Below are 10,951 nucleotides of genomic sequence, written 5' to 3' on the forward strand. Positions count from 1 at the left end.
ACTAGCCTTTAATGTTCGCGAGGACAAAAGACCATGGGACAGCACGACTCGTTTTGTGATCCTGGACTACAGAGAACTCAATACGAACATATATACACTACATCACTACACTAAACTACAGATCTATGTTTAAATTGGAATATCTGAAATAAAATGGTACAATTTTTTTAACTGAGGTCCACCCAAATAAAACGCCTCTAAGAGAAGAAATTGAACAACATTGTACCAAAGACGAAACAGGACGTCAAAGATTAAGTGTGCTTGCATACCTAAAATATTATAAATACAAAACAGGAAAACTTCTTAAAAATTGTAATTCTTATAGGCTTAGGGAAATGTAAGTCGACAGCTATCTGAGCTCGCAAGCCGTTTGGAATCCGATGAATATTTTTATATAACAAATAATGTCGCAAAACTTTTTTTCACTTGGTACAAGCGCCTGACCAAAATCAATTTACGGTGTCCACGAATATGTAAATTGTACACTGACGATGAACTTCTGTCAAATTTGTATAGCACCTATTTTAACAACATTCTTAACGAGAAAACTTAGAAAGCATTTTTAATATAATTGTTTTTTTCGCGTTTCCACATGTGCCAATTTGAATTTTAAAATTAATTAAGAAGAAAGGCATTTTTTTTAATTAAAAAGACATGAAATTAACTTAAAATTTTTCGAACTACAATTACACTTTAATCGTTACACTTTCGTTACATTTTTCAAGCGGCTTGCCAACTTTTTTTTTGTGTGTATTAAAAGACTTGATCTTTGGGTTCCTTTCGAGAGTCTTCTTTTCATTTCTCTCAGTTGCTTTTTGACGCCGGGCTCGTGCGCATTTAAAACGATTCTCAAATGAAGTGTCCACAAATTTGTTTAAATTTGAAAACGTTTCGGTATGGACGCAAGAAAAAGGAATTCTTAGTAATTGATATTCTACGGGAAACAACAACGAAAAACAATTTAAAAAAGGATAATAATATACAAAAATAAGAATACGGCGGTACAACAAATAATTAAGGAATCTGTTTTAGAATTTCATGAATCATTTATAAAGTTAAATCTGTTAAAAAGATCTCCGGCTAATTTTGTTGTTTCTTGAACCAAAAACCTAATCTAATATTTTATTCATTATTCTCAGCGCAGTAGTAGTGTAAAATATATTGGCCTTGGTGACTTACGTCACCCAAGATTTTGTATATTAGCAAGCGGTAATTGTTAAGTCAGCGCGTTCGTGTTTATGGGACATTGGAGATTTGTACACCGATGCTGGTGGGAACGAACGGCTATTAAAATTTGGCTGACTGCTTGGGTTGTTTAAATTCGAAAGAAGGAAATTTTGATGACTAAGGGGATAAAACGTACTGTTTTGGAATTGTTTTTGCTGGATTGTATTTCATGGTAATGTGTGGAATTTGGTGGGGTCACTTTTCTCGATGTGGTTCGATTGAAGTTTAGGTTTTAGGTTTATATTATTATGAGAAATGTGGAAACTTTTATTAGTATTTGCAGTGACAGTATAACGCATAAACATTAACTGAAGGAGATTTATAAGAATTATGTGCACATACCTAAATATATTGAGTATGTTTTCATCTGCAAACCCCTTTTTTATTATTATTTTTACACATTTTTTAAACTAATTGGTTTTATAATTTTGGGTAGCGATGTTAGCATGTATACATTTTACTATTTTTGTATTTTTTCTTTTAATAATCGTCAGAGAAATACTGGTAGTAATTCTACTAAATCGGAATGCAGCATACAAATTAAAAAATTGCTTGTTTATTTTTATTATTAGTTAGTTGTTATTAGTTACAATTAGTTTTTATTAAAAATTTTGAGGGTCGTTTTTGAAACCTTCACTCTTTACCATTTAACGTATAGTATTTTTTATTCCTTTCCTTATAAAACGGGCTTGATTATGACAATATTTATATTTTCTATATTTTATATTTTACCCGTTACTTGTAGAGTAACGTTGAAAAGTATGTAACAGGCGTTTCCTACTATATATAGTATATATATTCTTGATCAGGATCAATAGCCGAGTCGATCTGGCCGTGTCCGTCTGTCCGTATGAACGTCGAAATCTCACTATAAATGCTAGAATGTTAAGATTCAGCATACAGATTCTAGAGACAAAGACGCAGCGCTAGATTGTTGACCCATATTGCCACGCCCACTCTAACGCCCACAAACCGCACAAAACTGTCACGTCCACATTTCTTAAAAATTGTTGGATATTTTTCATCGCCCACGCCCACTTTTGAACAATTTTTCAATTTTTTCTCATTTTATTCCCCAATATCTATCGATATCCCAAAAAAATTATGACATTTCGCGTCGCATTCACACCAGCTAAAAAACGGGTATCTGATAGTCGTGGAACTCTACTATAGCATTCTCTTTTGTTTTATTTTTATTTTATATTTTTTGCATATTTAATTTGTAAAAGTGAGCGAATATGTGTTTTACAATTTCAGATAACCATTTGGCTATGAGGACTTTAAAACTTAGGAAAAATATATAAATTGGATCAGACAGTTTTGGTTAACGACTCCTAAAAAATAACAAATGACAATTATCTGAGCAACGAATCGCTTTGAAGTATTCGCTGCTTAAATTCTATGATGATCACGATGAAAGATTTTTGGACAAACTGTTATGGGGAATTATCACTTAAGGCCCCGAAACTACATTATTCAATTTTTGTAGCTTGTCTGTGGGCTAAAATATATTTCGGCCGAAAAGTAGGCAATACAATTTTTATCAGTTGACCCAAGATTTTGGGTATTTCACAAATTGTTGGATTTCTAAAAAAGACAGATCAGATTTTGAGTCATGACTAGAAGCTCAATTTCATTGGGATTTTTATCCATTTTATTCCGAAGTGCTTTTATAACAACAAATGAAAGCGTCAGCCAGAGCCAGCACTTGATATTTTCTATATTAATTCTCTATATATTACGATCATTTATAGATTTTCATACCCAAGATCTAGCTTTAGCGAAAGCCAGCCACATTTTCTGGCATAACGAGCACCAACCAGAGTCGCAATTTTTAATTTCGTAATAGCAATTTCATTAAATATATAAACATTGGGAGCTGATTCCTTTGAATGTTTTTCAGATTTGTTTGTGTACACAACAAAGTATAGGAAACAATCTATCTACAAAATTATGTTATCCAAATTATGTGCCGACGACCTGGGGAAATGACCCCAGATCGGCACTAGGTCGGATATTACCTAATTATGTGTTCCATGTGAAATAATAAGGCGAAGTATTTGCTTTTGGTTTTCGTTTATTATTCTTGACAAGTTGAAGTTAGATATGATCCGCTCAGCAAGGTTCTCCTCTGCAAGTGTCACCCGGCCCCCGCGCTATGAGCGTCGAGCCCTCGGTCGGCCAGCATAAGTGCAACGTGACTGTTGCTGTCGCGCTCGAGTGTTGCATTCATGAGAGTGCTAGCCCAGCAACTCCGCATAAAGGTCCTGGGGGCAGCAGCGGCGGTGAGGTAAGAAACGTCCCACTTGCAGATCATTGACCAGTTCAGCCGTGGCACGTGTATGGTGTGAGGGGTCAGGGGAAGCGTTTAGCTGGTGTTAACTTCCATATACATAAGTACTTTCAACATCTTTAAAAATGATAGCTTCAACTAAAAGTTTTGTAATGAATAATTGTGAGACACTTTTTGAAGAAGATAGGTAATTTTGACTATGTTATGAAAAAGTTAGTTATCTCTAGCCTATAAACTCCATTAAAAAAGAATAGAGAAAACTATTCTTTTCTTTCTCTTTCCTAAGTCATATGGTCCCAGTCAATGCTAGAATGCAATGCAAAGATTCGTAATCTCACCTCTAAATAAATACCTTAGGATAACCTGTCCAACATGCAAATGTTTAAAGCCTGTTTAAAATTTGGCGAAACAAATAAAAGAAATAACAATCGAAAAACAAAATATTACTGCTAGTAATCCATCATGTCACAACAATAAAACGTATAAATGTCCATTTACATGTCTTGTATATTTCTATCGATTTCCCACGCCCACTCTAACGCCCTGAAACCGCCCCAAACTTGCACACACATATTTTTGAAAAATGTTTGGACATTTTTTTCATAATTTAATTAGTCTGCTAAATTTCTATTGACTGGAATAAAACTTTTTGCCCCGCCCACTCTAACGCCCTAAAGCCACCCAAAACTAATACGCCCACACTTTTGAAAAATATTTACATCTTTCTTTGTCTTATTGTTTATTTTGCTTCATCTTTATACCAATCACCTGTGGCCACGACCTTCCTTTCACCACAAGATGTCCAAAACGATCACCCCCACACTTTTAAACAATTTGTAAATTTTTTTCTCATTTTATTCCCCAATATTTATGGATATTCCAGAAAAATTGTGAAATTTCGCGATCGCTTTCACACTAGCTGAGTATCGGATATCTGATAGCCGGGGAACTCGACTATAGCATTCTCTCTTGTTTTCCATAGATGTCCCTATCAGCAGTTGGATTCTCCTTTCTCAGGATTCACTTAAGTTTTTTGTTACATTTTAAAAGAGGATAGTTCTGCACTTTACGGCTCAGGGTTTCCTAGCCATTTCGTTAAATTAATGCTAATTTATAAAATATCTGCATTTATTTTTTTTAAATTGCATTTCTTTGAGCAATTACTCTATATTTATATACATGATATATATATACCCTTTTCCCTTTTAATTTTACCTACCTTTTTATAAATACTTTAATAAACCATAATATGTTCGTGAGCATACTAACCAGTTAAAAAACAAAAAATAGTCCACAGTATACATAATTGTTTACAAATTCAAGAAAGCAGAAAAGATCATATCGAAAAAATGTGCTTGGCTTTTGATATTCGAAAAACTTTAACCCAAGCCCCAAGATTCGATGAAGCGTTTTGTTCCTTCGAAAACGCAGTCTGAAATTCGCTTAGCGACAAATACAAGAATTTGAGATTTGCGATTGCAATCTAGGGAAAAAAAGATTATTTCGAAAAAATATGGTTGGCTTTTTATATTCGAAAAACTTAAACCCAAGCCCCAAGTTTTCATGGATCATTTTGGTCCTTCGAAAACGCAGTCTGAAATCGCTTAGCGACAAATACAAAAATTTGAGATTTGCGATTGCAATCTAGGGAAAATGTTACACGTTAAACTAACAAATTAAAAATAAATTATAACACAGTTTTAACGCTAAGCTTGCGGTGCGTATCCATATCTGCGAAGTATGTTATTATTTGTGGCACATTAGAGTATTTATTGAAAAGTAAGGTAGCAACGCTAACTATTAGCTAAGCTTTATTAATTCTTTTCTTCACTTTTTTTGTAACTTGTTAAAGGAAAACAATTTCCTGTGGTTAATATTGCCCGAGTCCTCTCCAATAGAACTCTCTCCTGTTTTTAGTTAATTAATCACTTCTCAACAAGCTGTATTTTTGGCCATTGTAATGGCATTATAGGAAATGCATAATAATATAATGCATTATAGGAAAATCCCATTTTCCTCTCAGCAGAATCGATATTGATTTCAATTGGTACACGAGTACCAATTGAAAAGTAAAGTAGACGACATGTTTAATAAAGAATTGAAATGATTGTATCCATTACATGTTTTACCAGATATGGAATTTAGATGTCTGAATAGTGTTAGGAAAACGGGTAGATTGCGAGAACTAAGAGAACGCACGCGACTTTTGTCCTGTGTCCAGGAATTGATCCAGTTTTGTCCAGAGCTCGAGCTAGAAGATTTTTGGACCAATTAATAGCTCGAGTCTTTTGATTCTCTTTTTCCAACTGGTTCTATATTAATTAGCGTTGGTCAGAATGAAGCGCTCCTTCCTTAATGAAATAATGGCAATGGATGAAGGGGTAGACGTCTCGAAGCTAGTCCCTGGGGATTCTACTAGCAATTATTGCAAAAGTTTAGTTTTCCAATAATACAAATTTTAATCACTTATGACTTGTGTGCGTTTAAGTCTTCGCGTTATCAATAATGTCAGTTCCGTGTATGCTGGACAGTGAGATTTTTAATTTGTTCTCGGACGATGTAACTCCTTGTATGCGGAATTCCATTTATGGAATGTTATAAACGTTCATACAATTTCTCGTTTGCAAATTTGCAGAATTCATCGATTATAGTTAGTTCACATTCCATCGGGAATTTAAGTCTTTATACGCGTTATTCGTATAGTAAAAGGGTATACTAGATTCGTTGAAAAGTAACAGACATAAAGCGTTTCAGCACAAAACTGTTACGCCCACACTTTTGAAAAATTTGTTGAAATTTTTTCAAATTTTTATTAGTTTTGTAAATTTCTATCGATTTCCCACGCCCACTCTAACGCCCTAAAACTGGCACGCCCACATTTTTGAATAATTTTTGGATATTTTTTTAACTTTATTTATATTTATTTATTTTTTCATATTTATTAATACTTTTTTATCTTTATAAGTCGCTTAAATTTCTATCGATTTTCCAAAAATATTTTTGCCACCCCCACTCTAAAGCTCTTAAGGCGGCAAGCCGGTCCTCAATTTTTAGCGGTATCCCAGAAAAATTATGAAATTTCGCGTTCGCATTCACACTTGCTGAGTAACGGGTATCTGATATCGGGGAACTCTCTCTTTTTTGATACTAGGGCCAAGGTGGCCTTCTACCGTATTTAAGAGTCTGTCAAATGTCGCGTTGGTTTATAATATGGATGATCATTGCTTAACATCGGGAAAATAAATAGGTCGTTTTCGTGTTAGGTGTCCTTTGGAATCCACTCCATTTCTAGCTTAACATATATAAAATTAATCGTGCCCACAAGCTCAGCATTTGGTCGTAAGCCGATCGGGCAGTATTAATGTTTTACTCATATATTATTTGCTTGTCTTGTTCATATGCTATTACCAGCTAAATGTGATTAGAATATTACAGTGCATATCGATAATTATAGATAAATGAAGTGTAGCCAGTTACGAATACTACCTTGGAAAACTCCTTGCATTCTTGGGATTTAAATGATATCTGTAAAGAAAGCTCCAAATAATAACACAAGTCCTTTTTGTAGTTTGTTGCAGCCGTCAGGCTGACTTAGGTTTATTGAATTCTTTCTTGTATTTTTAGTTGGCAGAAATGGTTCTGCCAGCTCAACGTCTTCACAGTGTCTGATTTGTAAGTTTTGAATATATTTGGTCTTAGGCTAATCCGCGTAGCTGCGCTGCCGGGTACGCCAGCGGCGGAGCGGCGTTCTTATGCATATCTTATATATCTAGGCTTATCGGGAGAGCGAGCTATGTATGTACGTATGTAATATGCATTTGGTCGGCGTGGGAATGCTGACCATGCACTTATACTTTGTGGCCTTCAAGTGTGCGATCATGTTACATCCGCCCTGGGCCTTACTGCTTGCATAAACATAAACATAAACATAGCAACAAAGTGCTGCTATATGTTAGTATGCTAGTATACTTAAATGTTCTTAATATTACATAGGCACATACTACATATCAACTGAAAGCCTTGAGTCTTCAGATAATTCAGACACGTTTATTTAATTCAAATTGCCGAAATTGGACTGACTGGCCAGCGTTTTGCCGGCCACTCGTAAGCTCCGCGGCCCAACGCTTGGCCAAATCCCACGGCATCAGCACATTCCGCTGCAGTCACTCGCGCAGCGTATGCAACTTCGTCAGCGGTGCTCTGGAGCGCTCCAGAGTCGTTGGCCTGTCGTCCGATGCTGACGCTGCGATGAAGGTGGGGTAGGAACTGCCCGGCTTGCATAACACTGAATGCCGCAGCAGTGGGGACAGCGAGCGGGGTTGGGAGGGGAAGGCAAGTGCTGCGTGTTAACTCATATAAATGTATGCGAAATTTAACTCTTTCCTGTCTTGTGTTTTCCAAAGGATTTCTCTCGGACACAGCGGACTCTGACAAGCGTACGCCGGGACTGTTCCAAAATTTTTTCCTTCGTGAGTTGAATGTAACTCTCCTGTCATTTTGCCCCACTGAGCTCAACACATCCTTCTCTTCTAAGGGTTTAAGGGGCTTTCTTCAAACGCACTCCAGTGCAGATGCCATCGTGTTGGCCCCTTCCAGGAGTTCGACATGGATCTGCTTCAAATCTATTGCATGAAACCCCTCGACACTTCTGCCAACACTTTGCATTTCCCTGGTCATATAATGTTTTACCCTTTCGTTGCAACTTTTTGGGTCAAGCTTTGAGTTGTATTCCTCTGTTTTATTACACTTAGGCCACTACGAAGGGTGCATTCAATTCGGCTTATCTGGGAATTACAATTTCGCTGATTCGTTGCTCGTGGCATCATTAGCTCGGCTAATGTTTGAGAAACAAATGGTTTTCCATTATTGAAATCGACCCTCAGTGGAAGTTGGGTCTAGGACTTAGTAACGACTTGTCCTCCTCCACTCCTCACGCTTTTTAATAAAGCCATAGAATTGGTTGAACATTTATAAATTTCCACAGGTCTGGCAATGGGAGATGGCGGTGTCCTTGTAAGTTATCTGACATTACAGTACGGGATAAAATGAACTCTTCTTTATCCCAGCCACTAAGTCAAGTTGAACAGAAAGATAGAAGGGAATTTGGTTCTTGGCAATCGAAGGATATCGTAGTGTTTGGGTCTGTAAATGGGAGTTAGACGGTTGACATTTTGTCTTATGTAGTTACGCCCCGTTGTAGTTACGCCCCACGTTGAAAGATTGGTTGAACAGAAAGATAGAAGGGAATTTGGTTCTTGGCAATCGAAGGTTATCGTAGTGTTTGGGTCTGTAAATGGGAGTTAGACGGTTGACATTTTGTCTTATGTAGTTACGCCCCGTTGTAGTTACGCCCCACGTTGAAAGATTGGTTGTGTAGTTTTAGATTTACTTTATTTTGATTTAATTTGGAGGAGCAGGGAAGGTCCCGCTCCATTCGAAGTTCATTCGTCAATGTTCTAGCGATCTACATCGCCATCTACATCTACATTGTGCCATCTTGTTTACTATCTTGCTTCCTGTTGGCTTACTATTTCTTTCCTCAGCAATTACGTCTAGTAATAGTTCAGCTGGGAAATTTAGTGTATTCGGAACAAGTACTTGTAACTTGTGCCTTTGTGACATATATAATATGTTCTCTTTTAATCGAGATATTATATCTTTTACTTGTGTCTGTTGTAACGAAGATAATTTCGTATTGTGGTCAAGTATTATGACACGGACCTCGTTATATTTTCCTAATAGTGTCTCTAAATGTTTTATCTTTGTATCGTTACTTATTGGTGCACTCTTATTGAGGCACTTAAACGATTTATCAAAGTCTTCGCGCAGTTTCTTGATTTTAGCTATTATATTTAGCCAATACATCAAGTTAGAAACTGGGGTGTTATTTAAAAGATTTATTTAATTATATTTTATATTTTGTTTTCATATATATTTATATGTTTGTTTTTTATTTTCTTTTTGAAGCTTTTGACATGACAGTTTTATGTTTGCTTACTAGGGTTACAATTTTTTTTTTTTCGCTTTATGCCTTTCAGCTATCAAACCCTGTCCAAGTCATTAGCTCTGCTTATATATCTTTTCTTAAGGCATTTACTATGCATTTTGTATAGTTTATAACATATATTTATCAACATAATTATTGTTATAATAATTAAATATATTATTATGTAATCCAAGTTTAAAGGCACAACTTCGACCTTGTTGATTACATTGGCAGTGGAGTGCACTGACTTAACATCTACTAGACCCATGTTTGAAAAGAGGTTTTCTCCTAATACAGTTTTTTCTGAATATATTGGGTCTGGATATAATTTACTTATAGAGTTGTCAAATGACATTTACTTATTGTTTATTTATTGATTTTGTTTTTGATTCGCTTTTTTTTTTTAATTTTAAAATATCTATTTTGTTTTTTTTTTTTTTTTTTAAGACGCCTTGCGGCGGTGAGAAATTCAAAATTAATTCATCCGTATGAATTTACAGGTTTCCTACCTAAATTTTCGTTTGGCTTTACAGGCCGAACTTCTCATCGGGCAGAAAAGGTTCCGCTCAATGTTACAATTGGTTTTTATAATTATTAAAAAAAATATGCATCGCAGTGCAATCAGAAAAACAAATTTTGCACACAGTGCTATTAAAAAAAAAATGATGCGCTCTTTGAAGCGCTGTCGGTTCTCTCTTGTCAGTTGTTGTTGGAGATCCACCGTTGCTGTAGTGTGCGGATAGCGCACCACAGTGTGAATATTATTCCCGCGTTGACGTAGTGGGCGGGCTGCACACCACGTTATCCTGTGTCAGCTGGGCGTCGCCGGTGTTGGCACGCTGACACGCCCTCGATGACGTAGTGAGCGGGCTGCTCACCACGATGATGATAATGTCCTCTTATTAGGGTTGTGTGCCGGTGTTGCAAAGCCTGCAAGTACGTTCACAATGTGGTGTGAACAATGGTCCCTCGCAGTCGTTCGGGCAGATTTTCTTAAATTCCGGCAGGCTTTTTGGCTGGGTAGGTTGAATTTTATTATTATTTGTTAAGGATTTTATTTCTTTTACTGAGTGAGCGGGTGTGGTTGGGTTTGTTTCCTTAAGATATTTGACATAGTGGTCTAGCTCGGTTTGTAGTTTTTGAGCTTTCGACCATACTGGCGGTGGAGTATTCGTATATAATAGCCACTTTAGGTGCGCTATTCTCTTTTTGGCTTTATTTCGAACTCCGCCCCTGTTTTTACCCATCACACTCACACTCTACTCACTCAGATCGCTGTTTCTCCGCAATTGCCGCCGTCTTGGTTGTTTGTTGAAGTTGTTGAGTCCTGTCACGGTCGCCATGTAGTTACGCCCCACGTTGAAAGATTGGTTGTGTAGTTTTAGATTTACTTTATGTTGATTTAATTTGGAGGAGCAGGGAAGGTCCCGCTCCATTCGAAGTTA

This window comes from Drosophila simulans, unplaced genomic scaffold, assembly GCF_016746395.2.
Source record: "Drosophila simulans strain w501 unplaced genomic scaffold, Prin_Dsim_3.1 Segkk5_quiver_pilon, whole genome shotgun sequence".
Lineage (NCBI taxonomy): Eukaryota > Metazoa > Arthropoda > Insecta > Diptera > Drosophilidae > Drosophila > Drosophila simulans.